Source organism: Triturus cristatus, chromosome 7, assembly GCF_964204655.1.
Source record: "Triturus cristatus chromosome 7, aTriCri1.1, whole genome shotgun sequence".
NCBI lineage: Eukaryota > Metazoa > Chordata > Amphibia > Caudata > Salamandridae > Triturus > Triturus cristatus.
In genome coordinates, this window is record NC_140590.1 from 152743226 (window position 1) to 152758253 (window position 15028).

The following is a 15028-nucleotide window of genomic DNA, read 5'->3' on the forward strand; positions in this document are numbered from 1 at the left end:
AAAATGCACAGCGAACCACCTGAAAGCCATTGTTTGACAATTGCTTGACAGTATAATTGTAATCTCCAGCTTGTAAAGCTGACATTACTTCTATTGTTCAATGTAGCCATGCAGACTCCTTTCTGTCTTGTTCCTGTGCATGTTGCACTGATTGATTTTCTTTGGAGGATGATTTCAGACATTTGCCTTCTTATGTTCTCAAGATACAACTCAAAGGTCTCGTCTCAAGTTTAGGTGTGGTCCTGGCCTGATATCTACTCTCTGGACCCCTGTCCTTCTTTTCCATTGACCTCTGCCTCGTAACTTTACTGTGCGTCAAGCATGTCAGCTGTCCATAATAAAAATCACTTTACTTTTCTATGTTATTGTTCTCTCACTGGACAGCAGTGCATGGTACACATGGTACTTATTTGCCTTCAGTTCCTACCAGCTCAATTTGGTCTTGTTCAGATATTAATTTTCTTCCCACTGAGTGAAATTAGAAATAGAGAGCTGAATTAATCAAAAACACATTGGGGCTCTTAACAAAGGCATTTTGGAGGAAATAAGGCAGTACTGTTGTAGGTAATGTTACCTGCCTTTGGGGCCCAAAGCATCGTAAATGGGAAAAAATGGCAATATTCAAATTCAAAACCCTGCCGTAGCAATAATTTCTTGGGTGGTACTATGTCGTGTCACGGCCGCAGATCCTGACAGATGAGCAAAGATTGCACAATTGTGTAGGCTGCATGAAGAGAACAGCTACTTTTTGGAGGGTACGTTGTTTAGTTATGAGCAGTAGTAATACAGGCACGACTAGCCCCTCGCCCAAGCAGCCACTACCAGGACTGGTAAAATGGACACTCAAATGCCTACACATTCCAACAAGCAATGCTGTCAGACATTAGCACTAGACTAGGGGCAGCCTCTCATGGGGGTTCTGAACCTCCTTTTACCATCATTGTATTAAAGCAAATGAGCCCTTTTATGGCCTGACCATCCAATGCAGATCAAAGACAATCCATCCTCAAGGTCACTATCTGTAACTTTCAAAGGTTAAGAGCAATGCTATGAGAGTGCACTTGCTTTAGCCAGAAAATAAAAAAATAAAAATCAAGAGCAAGTTGGTAAATGTATTAACAAGACTCAAGAAAGTCAAATACATTTCATTTCAGGGTAATATAAAATGACAACACTAGAGAGTGGTTTAACCCCAAGCTGCATTGTTGAGTGTTTTAAAAAGGCAGCAGGACCTCCAATTTGAGTACTGCAACAATATATTTTCTTCCCAAGGCTCATGAGGGCATTATAGTTTGATTATATGTGTTGCAACACGTTATGCAATTACAAACAGAAAAGTTAGGTGACCATATCTATTTTCTCTGAATAGCATAAATCTGCATTGCAACTTAAGGGCTAATTATGAGTGGCGTGTAAAATGTTGTCTCGTGCGAAAATTCCTACGTACATGTAGCGTCCTCCCCAGCCTGGGTGCTCATAAATAAATATGCCACACACTGAGCCTGGTCTTACACCTCTTTATTGCTGTGTGTGTAAATGTGGGACTCAACATTATAAGCATTAACTCTATTCACCACACCTGAATGCTTAACTTCACAGTTCTAAGGAGTCTTTCAGGAACCAAAAGGGTCCCGTCATCGTTAACCCACGAGACACCAAGGGGCATATCAACAAAGGCTTTATCTCTGCTTTTTTGGCTTTAAAATCCAAAAAAGGAGAGATAAAACTAGCGCCCTATCAACAAGAGGGTGCTAACATGCAAATTTGCATGTTAGCACCCTTTTACTCTATGCTTCCCCTTGCATCTCTAATGAGATGCAAAGGGGGCGTTCCAGAGTAAAATAATAGGAGAAATTTCGCTAAGCGAAATTTCTCCTATTATCAAGAATGTCGCTAACCCTGTTAGAGACAAAAAAAGCAGCGCTAACCGCGGTTAACGCTGCCTTTTTATATCTGGTATTTTTCAGACTTAAGCAAAAACCAAAGGAAATGATGGACGGAGTGTTGAACATTGCAAGCACTCACCCCCAGTCAACTGATCTGGTTTAATCCATCACCGTTCTTTAGCCCACTCTGCCACCCCAGTTCAGACATGGCCATATGCAAATCAGTCTGACCCTGTGCCTCATGGGAACAGTCCAGCCCGAACTGCCAAGCCATGTCTTCCCTCGACCGGAAACAAGCTTCCTAGGACCGGTTTCTGGCATTTCAGCCGTCTTCAGCCAGGCTTGCTTGAATCCAGTGGCAAAGTGAGCAAGGGACTCACGTCTGAGCATACCCTGCCAACTTATGGCGAACAAAGCAAAAACCAAAGGAAATGATGGACGGAGTGTTGAACATTGCAAGCACTCACCCCCAGTCAACTGATCTGGGTTTAATCCATCACCGTTCTTTAGCCCACTCTGCCACCCCCGTTCAGACATCGCCATATGCAAATCAGTCTGACCCTGTGCCTCATGGGAACAGTCCAGCCCGAACTGCCAAGCCATGTCTTCCCTGGACCGGAAACAGGCTTCCTAGGACCGGTTTCTGGCATTTCAGCCGTCTTCAGCCAGGCTTGCTTGAATCCAGTGGCAAAGTGAGCAAAGGACTCACGTCTGAGCATACCCTGCCAACTTATGGCGAACAAAGCAAAAACCAAAGGAAATGATGGACGGAGTGTTGAACATTGCAAGCACTCACCCCCAGTCAACTGATCTGGGTTTAATCCATCACCGTTCTTTAGCCCACTCTGCCACCCCAGTTCAGACATGGCCATATGCAAATCAGTCTGACCCTGTGCCTCATGGGAACAGTCCAGCCCGAACTGCCAAGCCATGTCTTCTCTGGAGCGGAAACAAGCTTCCTAGGACCGGTTTCTGGCATTTCAGCCGTCTTCAGCCAGGCTTGCTTGAATCCAGTGGCAAAGTGAGCAAGGGACTCACTTCTGAGCATACCCTGCCAACTTATGGCGAACAAAGCAAAAACCAAAGGAAATGATGGACGGAGTGTTGAACATTGCAAGCACTCACCCCCAGTCAACTGATCTGGGTTTAATCCATCACCGTTCTTTAGCCCACTCTGCCACCCCAGTTCAGACATGGCCATATGCAAATCAGTCTGACCCTGTGCCTCATGGGAACAGTCCAGACCGAACTGCCAAGCCATGTCTTCCCTGGACCGGAAACAAGCTTCCTAGGACCGGTTTCTGGCATTTCAGCCGTCTTCAGCCAGGCTTGCTTGAATCCAGTGGCAAAGTGAGCAAGGGACTCACGTCTGAGCATACCCTGCCAACTTATGGCGAACAAAGCAAAAACCAAAGGAAATGATGGACGGAGTGTTGAACATTGCAAGCACTCACCCCCAGTCAACTGATCTGGGTTTAATCCATCACCGTTCTTTAGCCCACTCTGCCACCCCAGTTCAGACATGGCCATATGCAAATCAGTCTGACCCTGTGCCTCATGGGAACAGTCCAGCCCGAACTGCCAAGCCATGTCTTCCCTGGACCGGAAACAAGCTTCCTAGGAGCGGTTTCTGGCATTTCAGCCGTCTTCATCCAGGCTTGCTTGAATCCAGTGGCAAAGTGAGCAAGGGACTCACGTCTGAGCATACCCTGCCAACTTATGGCGAACAAAGCAAAAACCAAAGGAAATGATGGACGGAGTGTTGAACATTGCAAGCACTCACCCCCAGTCAACTGATCTGGGTTTAATCCATCACCGTTCTTTAGCCCACTCTGCCACCCCAGTTCAGACATGGCCATATGCAAATCAGTCTGACCCTGTGCCTCATGGGAACAGTCCAGCCCGAACTGCCAAGCCATGTCTTCCCTGGACCGGAAACAAGCTTCCTAGGACCGGTTTCTGGCATTTCAGCCGTCTTCAGCCAGGCTTGCTTGAATCCAGTGGCAAAGTGAGCAAGGGACTCACGTCTGAGCATACCCTGCCAACTTATGGCGAACAAAGCAAAAACCAAAGGAAATGATGGACGGAGTGTTGAACATTGCAAGCACTCAACCCCAGTCAACTGATCTGGGTTTAATCCATCCCCGTTCTTTAGCCCACTCTGCCACCCCAGTTCAGACATGGCCATATGCAAATCAGTCTGACCCTGTGCCTCATGGGAACAGTCCAGCCCGAACTGCCAAGCCATGTCTTCCCTGGACCGGAAACAGGCTTCCTAGGACCGGTTTCTGGCATTTCAGCCGTCTTCAGCCAGGCTTGCTTGAATCCAGTGGCAAAGTGAGCAAAGGACTCACGTCTGAGCATACCCTGCCAACTTATGGCGAACAAAGCAAAAACAAAAGGAAATGGTGGACGGAGTGTTGAACATTGCAAGCACTCACCCCCAGTCAACTGATCTGGGTTTAATCCATCACCGTTCTTTAGCCCACTCTGCCACCATAGTTCAGACATGGCCATATGCAAATCAGTCTGACCCTGTGCCTCATGGGAACAGTCCAGCCCGAACTGCCAGGCCATGTCTTCTCTGGACCGGAAACAAGCTTCCTAGGACCGGTTTCTGGCATTTCAGCCGTCTTCAGCCAGGCTTGCTTGAATCCAGTGGCAAAGTGAGCAAGGGACTCACGTCTGAGCATACCCTGCCAACTTATGGCGAACAAAGCAAAAACCAAAGGAAATGATGGACGGAGTGTTGAACATTGCAAGCACTCACCCCCAGTCAACTGATCTGGGTTTAATCCATCACCGTTCTTTAGCCCACTCTGCCACCCCAGTTCAGACATGGCCATATGCAAATCAGTCTGACCCTGTGCCTCATGGGAACAGTCCAGCCCGAACTGCCAAGCCATGTCTTCCCTGGACCGGAAACAAGCTTCCTAGGACCGGTTTCTGGCATTTCAGCCGTCTTCAGCCAGGCTTGCTTGAATCCAGTGGCAAAGTGAGCAAGGGACTCACGTCTGAGCATACCCTGCCAACTTATGGCGAACAAAGCAAAAACCAAAGGAAATGATGGACGGAGGGTTGAACATTGCAAGCACTCACCCCAGTCAACTGATCTGGGTTTAATCCATCACCGTTCATTAGCCCACTCTGCCACCCCAGTTCAGACATGACCATATGCAAATCAGTCTGACCCTGTGCCTCATGGGAACAGTCCAGCCCGAACTGCCAAGCCATGTCTTCCCTGGACCGGTAACAAGCTTCCTAGGACCAGTTTCTGGCATTTCAGCCGTCTTCAGCCAGGCTTGCTTGAATCCAGTGGCAAAGTGAGCAAGGGACTCACGTCTGAGCATACCCTGCCAACTTTTGGCGAACAAAGCAAAAACCAAAGGAAATGATGGACGGAGTGTTGAACATTGCAAGCACTCACCCCCAGTCAACTGATCTGGGTTTAATCCATCACCGTTCTTTAGCCCACTCTGCCACCCCAGTTCAGACATGGCCATATGCAAATCAGTCTGACCCTGTGCCTCATGGGAACAGTCCAGCCCGAACTGCCAAGCCATGTCTTCCCTGGACCGGAAACAAGCTTCCTAGGACCGGTTTCTGGCATTTCAGCCGTCTTCAGCCAGGCTTGCTTGAATCCAGTGGCAAAGTGAGCAAGGGACTCACGTCTGAGCCTACCCTACCAACTTATGGCGAACAAAGCAAAAACCAAAGGAAATGATGGACGGAGTGTTGAACATTGCAAGCACTCACCCCCAGTCAAGTGATCTGGGTTTAATCCATCACCGTTCTTTAGCCCACTCTGCCACCCCAGTTCAGACATGGCCATATGCAAATCAGTCTGACCCTGTGCCTCATGGGAACAGTCCAGCCCGAACTGCCAAGCCATGTCTTCCCTGGACCGGAAACAAGCTTCCTAGGACCGGTTTCTGGCATTTCAGCCGTCTTCAGCCAGGCTTGCTTTAATCCAGTGGCAAAGTGAGCAAGGGACTCACGTCTGAGCATACCCTGCCAACTTATGGCGAACAAAGCAAAAACCAAAGGAAATGATGGACGAAGTGTTGAACATTGCAAGCACTCACCCCCAGTCAACTGATCTGGGTTTAATCCATCACCGTTCTTTAGCCCACTCTGCCACCCCAGTTCAGACATGGCCATATGCAAATCAGTCTGACCCTGTGCCTCATGGGAACAGTCCAGACCGAACTGCCAAGCCAGTTCTTCCCTGGACCGGAAACAAGCTTCCTAGGACCGGTTTCTGGCATTTCAGCCGTCTTCAGCCAGGCTTGCTTAAATCCAGTGGCAAAGTGAGCAAGGGACTCACGTCTGAGCATACCCTGCCAACTTATGGCGAACAAAGCAAAAACCAAAGGAAATGATGGACGGAGTGTTGAACATTGCAAGCACTCACCCCCAGTCAACTGATCTGGGTTTAATCCATCACCGTTCTTTAGCCCACTCTGCCACCCCAGTTCAGACATGGCCATATGCAAATCAGTCTGACCCTGTGCCTCATGGGAACAGTCCAGCCCGAACTGCCAAGCCATGTCTTCCCTGGACCGGAAACAAGCTTCATAGGACCGGTTTCTGGCATTTCAGCCGTCTTCAGCCAGGCTTGCTTGAATCCAGTGGCAAAGTGAGCAAGGGACTCACGTCTGAGCATACCCTGCCAACTTATGGCGAACAAAGCAAAAACCAAAGGAAATGATGGACGGAGTGTTGAACATTGCAAGCACTCACCCCCAGTCAACTGATTTGGGTTTAATCCATCACCGTTCTTTAGCCCACTCTGCCACCCCAGTTCAGACATGGCCATATGCAAATCAGTCTGACCCTGTGCCTCATGGGAACAGTCCAGCCCGAACTGCCAAGCCATGTCTTCCCTGGACCGGAAACAAGCTTCCTAGGACCGGTTTCTGGCATTTCAGCCGTCTTCAGCCAGGCTTGCTTGAATCCAGTGGCAAAGTGAGCAAGGGACTCACGTCTGAGCATACCCTGCCAACTTATGGCGAACAAAGCAAAAACCAAAGGAAATGATGGACGGAGTGTTGAACATTGCAAGCACTCACCCCCAGTCAACTGATCTGGGTTTAATCCATCACCGTTCTTTAGCCCACTCTGCCACCCCAGTTCAGACATGGCCATATGCAAATCAGTCTGACCCTGTGCCTCATGGGAACAGTCCAGGCCGAACTGCCAAGCCATGTCTTCCCTGGACCGGAAACAAGCTTCCTAGGACCGGTTTCTGGCATTTCAGCCGTCTTCAGCCAGGCTTGCTTGAATCCAGTGGCAAAGTGAGCAAGGGACTCACGTCTGAGCATACCCTGCCAACTTATGGCGAACAAAGCAAAAACCAAAGGAAATGATGGACGGAGTGTTGAACATTGCAAGCACTCACCCCCAGTCAAGTGATCTGGGTTTAATCCATCACCGTTCTTTAGCCCACTCTGCCACCCCAGTTCAGACATGGCCATATGCAAATCAGTCTGACCCTGTGCCTCATGGGAACAGTCCAGCCCGAACTGCCAAGCCATGTCTTCCCTGGAGCGTAGACAAGCTTCCTAGGACCGGTTTCTGGCATTTCAGCCGTCTTCAGCCAGGCTTGCTTGAATCCAGTGGCAAAGTGAGCAAGGGACTCACGTCTGAGCATACCCTGCCAACTTATGGCGAACAAACGGAGTGTTGAACATTGCAAGCACTCACCCCCAGTCAACAGATGGCAGAATGGGCTAAAGAACAGTGATGGATCAAACCCAGATCTGTTGACTGGGTGTGAGTGTTTGATTGGTTCTGATACTCCGTCCATCACCACCCCTTTTGTACCGCTTTGTTCGCCATAAGTTGGCAGGATATGCTCAGACGTGAGTCCCTTGCTCACTTTGCCACTGCATTCAAGCAAGCCTGGCTGAAGACGGCTGAAATGCCAGAAACCGGTCCTAGGAAGCTTGTTTCCGGTCCAGGAAAGGCATGGCTTGGCAGTTCGGGCTGGACTGTTCCCATGAGGCACAGGGTCAGACTGATTTGCATATGGCCATGTCTGAACTGGGGTGGCAGAGTGGGCTAAAGAACGGTAATGGATCAAACCCAGATCTGTTGACTGGGTGTGAGTGTTTGATTGGTTCTGATACTCCGTCCATCACCACCCCCTTTTGTACCGCTTTGTTCGCCATAAGTTGGCAGGATATGCTCAGACGTGAGTCCCTTGCCCACTTGGCCACTGGATTCAAGCAAGCCTGGCTGAAGACGGTTGAAATGCCAGAAACCGGTCCTAGGAAGCTTGTTTCCGGTCCAGGGAAGGCATGGCTTGGCAGTTCGGGCTGGACTGTTCCCATGAGGCACAGGGTCAGACTGATTTGCATATGGCCATGTCTGAACTGGGGTGGCAGAGTGGGCTAAAGAACGGTGATGGATCAAACCCAGATCTGTTGACTGGGGTTGAGTGTTTGATTGGTTCTGATACTCCGTCCATCACCACCCCTTTTGTACCGCTTTGTTCGCCATAAGTTGGCAGGATATGCTCAGACGTGAGTCCCTTGCTCACTTTGCCACTGGATTCAAGCAAGCCTGGCTGAATACGGCTGAAATGCCAGAAACCGGTCCTAGGAAGCTTGTTTCCGGTCCAGGGAAGGCATGGCTTGGCAGTTCGGGCTGGACGGTTCCCATGAGGCACAGAGTCAGACTGATTTGCATATGGCCATGTCTGAACTGGGGTGGCAGAGTGGGCTAAAGAACGGTGATGGATCAAACCCAGATCTGTTGACTGGGTGTGAGTGTTTGATTGGTTCTGATACTCCGTCCATCACCACCCCCTTTTGTACCGCTTTTTTCGCCATATGTTGGCAGGATATGCTCAGACGTGATTCCCTTGCTCACTTTGCCACTGGATTCAAGCAAGCCTGGCTGAAGACGGCTGAAATGCCAGAAACCGGTCCTAGGAAGCTTGTTTCCGGTCCAGGGAAGGCATGGCTTGGCAGTTCGGTCTGGACTGTTCCCATGAGGCACAGGGTCAGACTGATTTGCATATGGCCATGTCTGAACTGGGGTGGCAGAGTGGGCTAAAGAACGGTGATGGATCAAACCCAGATCTGTTGACTGGGAGTGAGTGTTTGATTGATTCTGATACTCCGTCCATCACCACCCCCTTTTGTACCGCTTTCTTCACCATAAGTTGGCAGGATATGCTCAGACGTGAGTCCCTTGCTCACTTTGCCACTGGATTCAAGCAAGCCTGGCTGAAGACGGCTGAAATGCCAGAAACCGGTCCTAGGAAGCTTTTTTCCGGTCCAGGGAAGGCATGGCTTGGCAGTTCAGGCTGGACTGTTCCCAGGAGGCACAGGGTCAGACTGATTTGCATATGGCCATGTCTGAACTGGGGTGGCAGAGTGGGCTAAAGAACGGTGATGGATCAAACCCAGATCTGTTGACTGGGTGTGAGTGTTTGATTGGTTCTGATACTCCGTCCATCACCACCCCCTTTTGTACCGCTTTGTTCGCCATAAGTTGGCAGGATATGCTCAGACGTGAGTCCCTTGCTCACTTTGCCACTGGATTCAAGCAAGCCTGGCTGAAGACGGCTGAAATGCCAGAAACCGGTCCTAGGAAGCTTGTTTCCGGTCCAGGGAAGGCATGGCTTGGCAGTTCGGGCTGGACTGTTCCCATGAGGCACAGGGTCAGACTGATTTGCATATGGCCATGTCTGAACTGGGGTGGCAGAGTGGGCTAAAGAACGGTGATGGATCAAACCCAGATCTGTTGACTGGGTGTGAGTGTTTGATGGGTTCTGATACTCCGTCCATCACCACCCCCTTTTGTACCATTTTTCAGACTTAGCCATGATATCCTATGGAAGAAGGATATCATGGCTAAGTTTGCCTGTCCCTATCAACAAGGTAACGTGAGATTATCGCTGGGTTTCCAGCGATAATCTCAAGTTAGCCTGTTAGCGTGAGGATTTTTAACGCTATTGAGATAAGCGTTGCTAATAGCACACTATCTCAGCGATAAAAATTCACGCTAGCCGGCGATAATTATCCTAGCGCTAAGTGCGCTTAGAGATAATTATCACCGGTTGTTGTTGATATGCCCCTTAATCTATATCCTTGATAAATAAAAAATGCTATATTTTCGGAGATATATATATATATACACATTACAACTCCTCCATAAGTCGTCATGGCTCACTGACTAAATGCCCAGATCGTGCCTTCTGAGGCTGTGAAGTGAGAAGAGAGGTGTCTATGACTGTCACTAGTGATGTAGGGACAGAGGCAGGCAGGGGGCTCTCAATCGAACCATTCTCATTTCTAACATCAGGAACTGGCGAATTATGAGGAAGGTACCTTAAGTGCAATCTCATGTAATGGGCTTTCCAGAACGGTAAGTCACTTTGTGTCCTATACTAGTCACAACTTTGAAGGATTCAGAATCAACTGGGGCATCAGACTTGCGGTTTCCTTGCTGTTGCACCAATACTCGATCTCCTGCATTGAAAGTAGTGTTCTTCACACATCAATGCTTGTCAGCATATACTTTCATCTTTTGCTTGAGGCACAAGGTTGTTTGACGAAGTTCATCGTCTGTTATAGATCTTCTGTTGGTCTTATGTGGAATCTTGGTCCTGATGGCTCTTCCGAACATCAGGGTAGCAGGACTTTAACCGGTCGTTGAGTGCAGAGTCGATAGATAAGCTCATAGAGCAGCATGGAGAGCTGACTTCAGATAAGTCTTCTCAAATGTAGCAGGCTGGATGGTCTTTTTAAGTGTGCTCAAAAAGCATTTGACGGTGCCATCTCCTTGTGGCCAAAGAAGAGTGCTTTTCTGATGGATCACATTGAGATGATTAGGAAAGTCTCTGAATTCTCGACTGTTAAAAGGTGGTCCACTGTCAGACTTTAGAACTGAAGGAACACCTCTCGATGACTCTTTCTGAGTAATCGATGAGAGAGCTTCTACAAATTGAAAATGGGAATATTCATCGATAAACACCATTATGTGATGTTGATTGCCAAGAGGACCAAATAATTCTACAGCAATTCTCTCCCATACATATTTTAGTAAATCGGAAATGTTCAAGGTATGTTGAGTGATTTGGGAGATAAGCAATTGCACAGGCCTTCAGCTCTCTTTCAACTCTCTCATCAAAATGTGGAAACCAAACTCGGTCTCGTAGTGCTTGTTTAGTGGCAAAGTCCTTCATGGGCCACTTCAATTACTTATTGTTGCAGGCTCTCCGGAATGATGATTATTGATCCTCACAAGACAATACCTTCTTGAGTAACAGACAGTTAATTTTTCACATTTTAGAACTTCTGTTATTTACTGTCACATGTGAGAAGAAGAGTGTGCTGTTTCCTGGATTGATGTGCAATATTATCTTTCAGTATCAACATGTCACTATTTTTGCTCATTGCAGTAATAATCTGCTCCAATGAAATAGTGGCAGGTGTACTGGACTTTACGATGAAGTTAATGTAGGTTGGGGACATGATCTAGCCAAGCCGCAAAATGGCCGCTCCTTGAGAGGGCTCTGTAGGCTGGGTCAATATCCGTGTATAATCCATCTGCATCTGTGAACGTGACGCTGTAACTTACCAGTAACCGATTATCCGTCCACTGGGGAGTCGGTTGAGCCCGGTCCGGAGGCTGTGCCAGGTGCCATCGGACTGTTACGGGCTGCTCCGCGCCACGCTTGGGTCTGCGTGTGCGAGCTGCGGGCCCGAAGCGCATCGGCGTGTACATCGACATGCGGCATCAGTGGAGACCCCGGATCTTGGTGTTCGCGGCCTGCCTGTGCCCGGACGAATGACATGACATTGAGCCCTTAGACCGGACCGGGACTACTTTGTCAGCTCGTGAACTTGGAGGGCGTACCGATCTACAGGTGAGAGGTGGGGTGGCTTCGCAGGGCGGCTCTAGCTGCGCTGGCTGGGTTGGTACGATCACGGCGCGGGGAGTGGCCCTGCAAGATGGCACCCCTTGCCAGCAGATACTGCACTGTGGGCTCTAATGGCAGAATCGGCTGGAATGACGGCCTCCGAGACCCGCTGCTCACCATAGCATTGGGCGTGTGCGGTGGTCCTCGCTGAGTAGCGTGGGAAAGGTCTAGGCAGCCGGGAGAGTTGGAGGCCCAATCGCGCATAAGGAGAATCCACCGCACATGGCCAAGGGAGTCTTCTGAGGCCAATGAATCACCACTGAAGACACCACACAAGCCTCTGACTGTCATGGTGCTGGAGTAACCACCAGTAATAAACTCCTGCATGCAAAGTAGGATCAGAGGGTGTATGGCATCAACTGCATGGGGCAACTGAAAAGCTGTCTATGGCTCTCCGTGCCTCTACAGCACCTCAAACCCGGGGCTGTGGCGGCTTTCTGTGCTACTGATCCAAGCTCAGTCGCTGGGGGAAGGCTCCAGCTCCCCTTATTTGACCTGCAAATTCTGCGACAGCTCTGCAGAGCGAGATACTCTGATATCCAACAGTCCCATTGCTGGGTAGCTCGGACGGAGAAGCCGGTGAGCGCACTACACCCAAGCAGCAAAATATTCAGCGACTACGTGGAGCGCTCCCTCGGAACCGATAGTGTGGCCTAACAAGGAACTGGGGAAGACAGATACTAGACAAACCAAGCTTCCCTTCGAAAATAAAAGACATACCAGAACCGCGAAATCAGAGACTGAACCTGAAATTGAACATGGATCGGGTGCAGCGGGGGGAAGTGAAGATATGCGCTCTATCCTTCTTGAGGTGTGTTCCAGCCTCAAAACTATCAATACTAAAATTGATAAGCTCACGGATCGATTGGATCAAGTTAAGAAACAAGTGGATTTGCACAAACTCTGGATAGCTCAACTTGAGAACCGGGTCTCCAATGCACATGAGTTCTCCACGGAGTCCCGAGAACAATAATTGAATATGGGGAAAGTACTGGAAGTTATCAAGGCCACGAATGAGGACTTAGAGGATAGATCCCACCATAATAATGTTCACATAACTGGAATCCCTGAGACAACAGCCATGGGCAAGGTGCAGGACTTTGTTGAAAATCTCCTTTGCGATCTTTTTGTGACTTCTCTCTCACTGATGTTCGTAGTGGAAAAGGCCCATAGATCCCTGGCCCCCAAACTACCTGTGGGAGGTACGCCAAGACCTATCCTGGCCCGTATTTTGAACTACCGGGACAGAGACACCACATTGCGGGTGGCTAGAGTAATGGGCCAGATCACGCACCAGGGAAACCAGATCTCCATTTTCCCGGACTTCACTGAAGCAGTACAATCGGTGAGACGTGAATTCATCCCAGCCAAACGTCTTCTCAGATAGGCAGGTGTCACATATGCCCAGCTAAACCTGGCCAAGCTGAGAGTTAATCATGAAGGAAACCAGCATTTTTTCACAGACGCGAAATCAGCTTTAAAATTTGCCAAACACGCCGTGGGAAACAAACAGCAGACGAAAACCACAGAGCGCACGGAGGGAACACTTAGCTGATTAATTTGAGCTCACTCTGTATTGATCTGCATTTATTGTGCTGGGGGGGAAGGAATACCTCATTTCCACTGTACCTTATGTTAGACTCTGCTGTCTTGCTAGCCTTAGTCCTCCTGGACTGGATGGAGTGTTGGCACACTAAGGTCCTGTTCATTTGAGTCACGTTCTCATGGAGGCTCTCAGCCACCTGGTTTTTGACCAGAGTGTTAGCCGGCGACATCTCGCCCCAAGGGAGATCTCCCATTCTTATTCAGTATATACATGTTGTTGGTTTGTTTGAAGTTGGGGGGAGGGTGGGATAATGTGACACAACCTATTTGGGGGGTTGGTGTGGGCGAGGGGGTAGGGCAGGGGGTGCAACACAGTAATGTTTGATTTTCTTGTCACACATCACCTGCTTTGTTGGTAATGGGAGGAATGAGACACACCCAGCATGCACCGCAATGACGTAAAATGACATCCCCGAGGCTCTTAACCTGGAATATAAGAGGTCTGAATGACCACAGGAAGACTAGATTAATACACGCATACTTCATTCGCCACAAGATAGGCTGCTGCTTCTGGATGCTCCAAGTGCTAAGCTGCAGCATGGCCACTGGGGCAAGACGTACTCCACAGGCTATTCTAATTATTCACGTGGAGTAGTCATTTTGACGCGCAGGAGACTGAACTGGACGACAACATATACCCACATTGACATAGAAGACAGGTTTATTGTTCTCAAAGGCACCCTCTGCGAAATGGAGGTAGTATTTGTGGCGATATATGGGCCAAATACAGATGACCCTGATTTCTTTCACATGATTTGGGCCCTTATAGCTGGTTTGGACTGCGACACAGTCATTTGGGGGGCGATTTTAATGCTATATTGAACGACTCCTTGGACAGACTGGGTACTTCCCGCAGCTTACATACCAGGGCAAGTGCAGCACTGAACTCCTTGATCCAAACTAACAACCTAGTAGATATATGAAGACACCGACATCCGGATAAAATTGAAGGATCATGCGTAACCGTACAGCATAGCACATGGTACAGGCTAGACTTTTGGGTTGTATCCCGAGACATTGCGGCGTGGACCTCGGATGTCTCTCTTCTCCCCAGAACATTCTCAGACCACGCCCCATGCTTATTACTGCTAGATCTCCCCAAAGTACTGGCGGGTCCCTTTTCGTGGAGGTTTCCTAATACGGCGCTGCTAGACCAAGTATTCCGCGAGTAGACTCGACAAGATATAAGTAACTACTTCAGTGAGGATGAAGGCTCAGTTGAGACAGCGGGAGCACTGTGGGAGGCGTTCAAAGGGGTTATATGGGGCAGCTATATAACAGGCGGGGGTTCTAAAATCGATTAGACAGAGGCTCCGCATGCTTGAGAGCCAACTGAAGGATAATGCAAAGAGCTTCTTTACCTCTGACAATGTGACACATATGGCTGCAGCTAGAGAGCTGCTCTCTGAATATACGGAGGAGGCATACGTTTTTGGGGAAATATAGCGCAGCTAGAAGGTACGGGGAAGGCGATAGACCAGGGACCAGGCATGCTTAGGCCGTCGAGAACCACCAACATTATCACTGAAATCTACCAGAACAGGAGGGAACCCATCAGAGAGGCGCAAAAAATACTGAACCACTTAACTGATTTTTACGC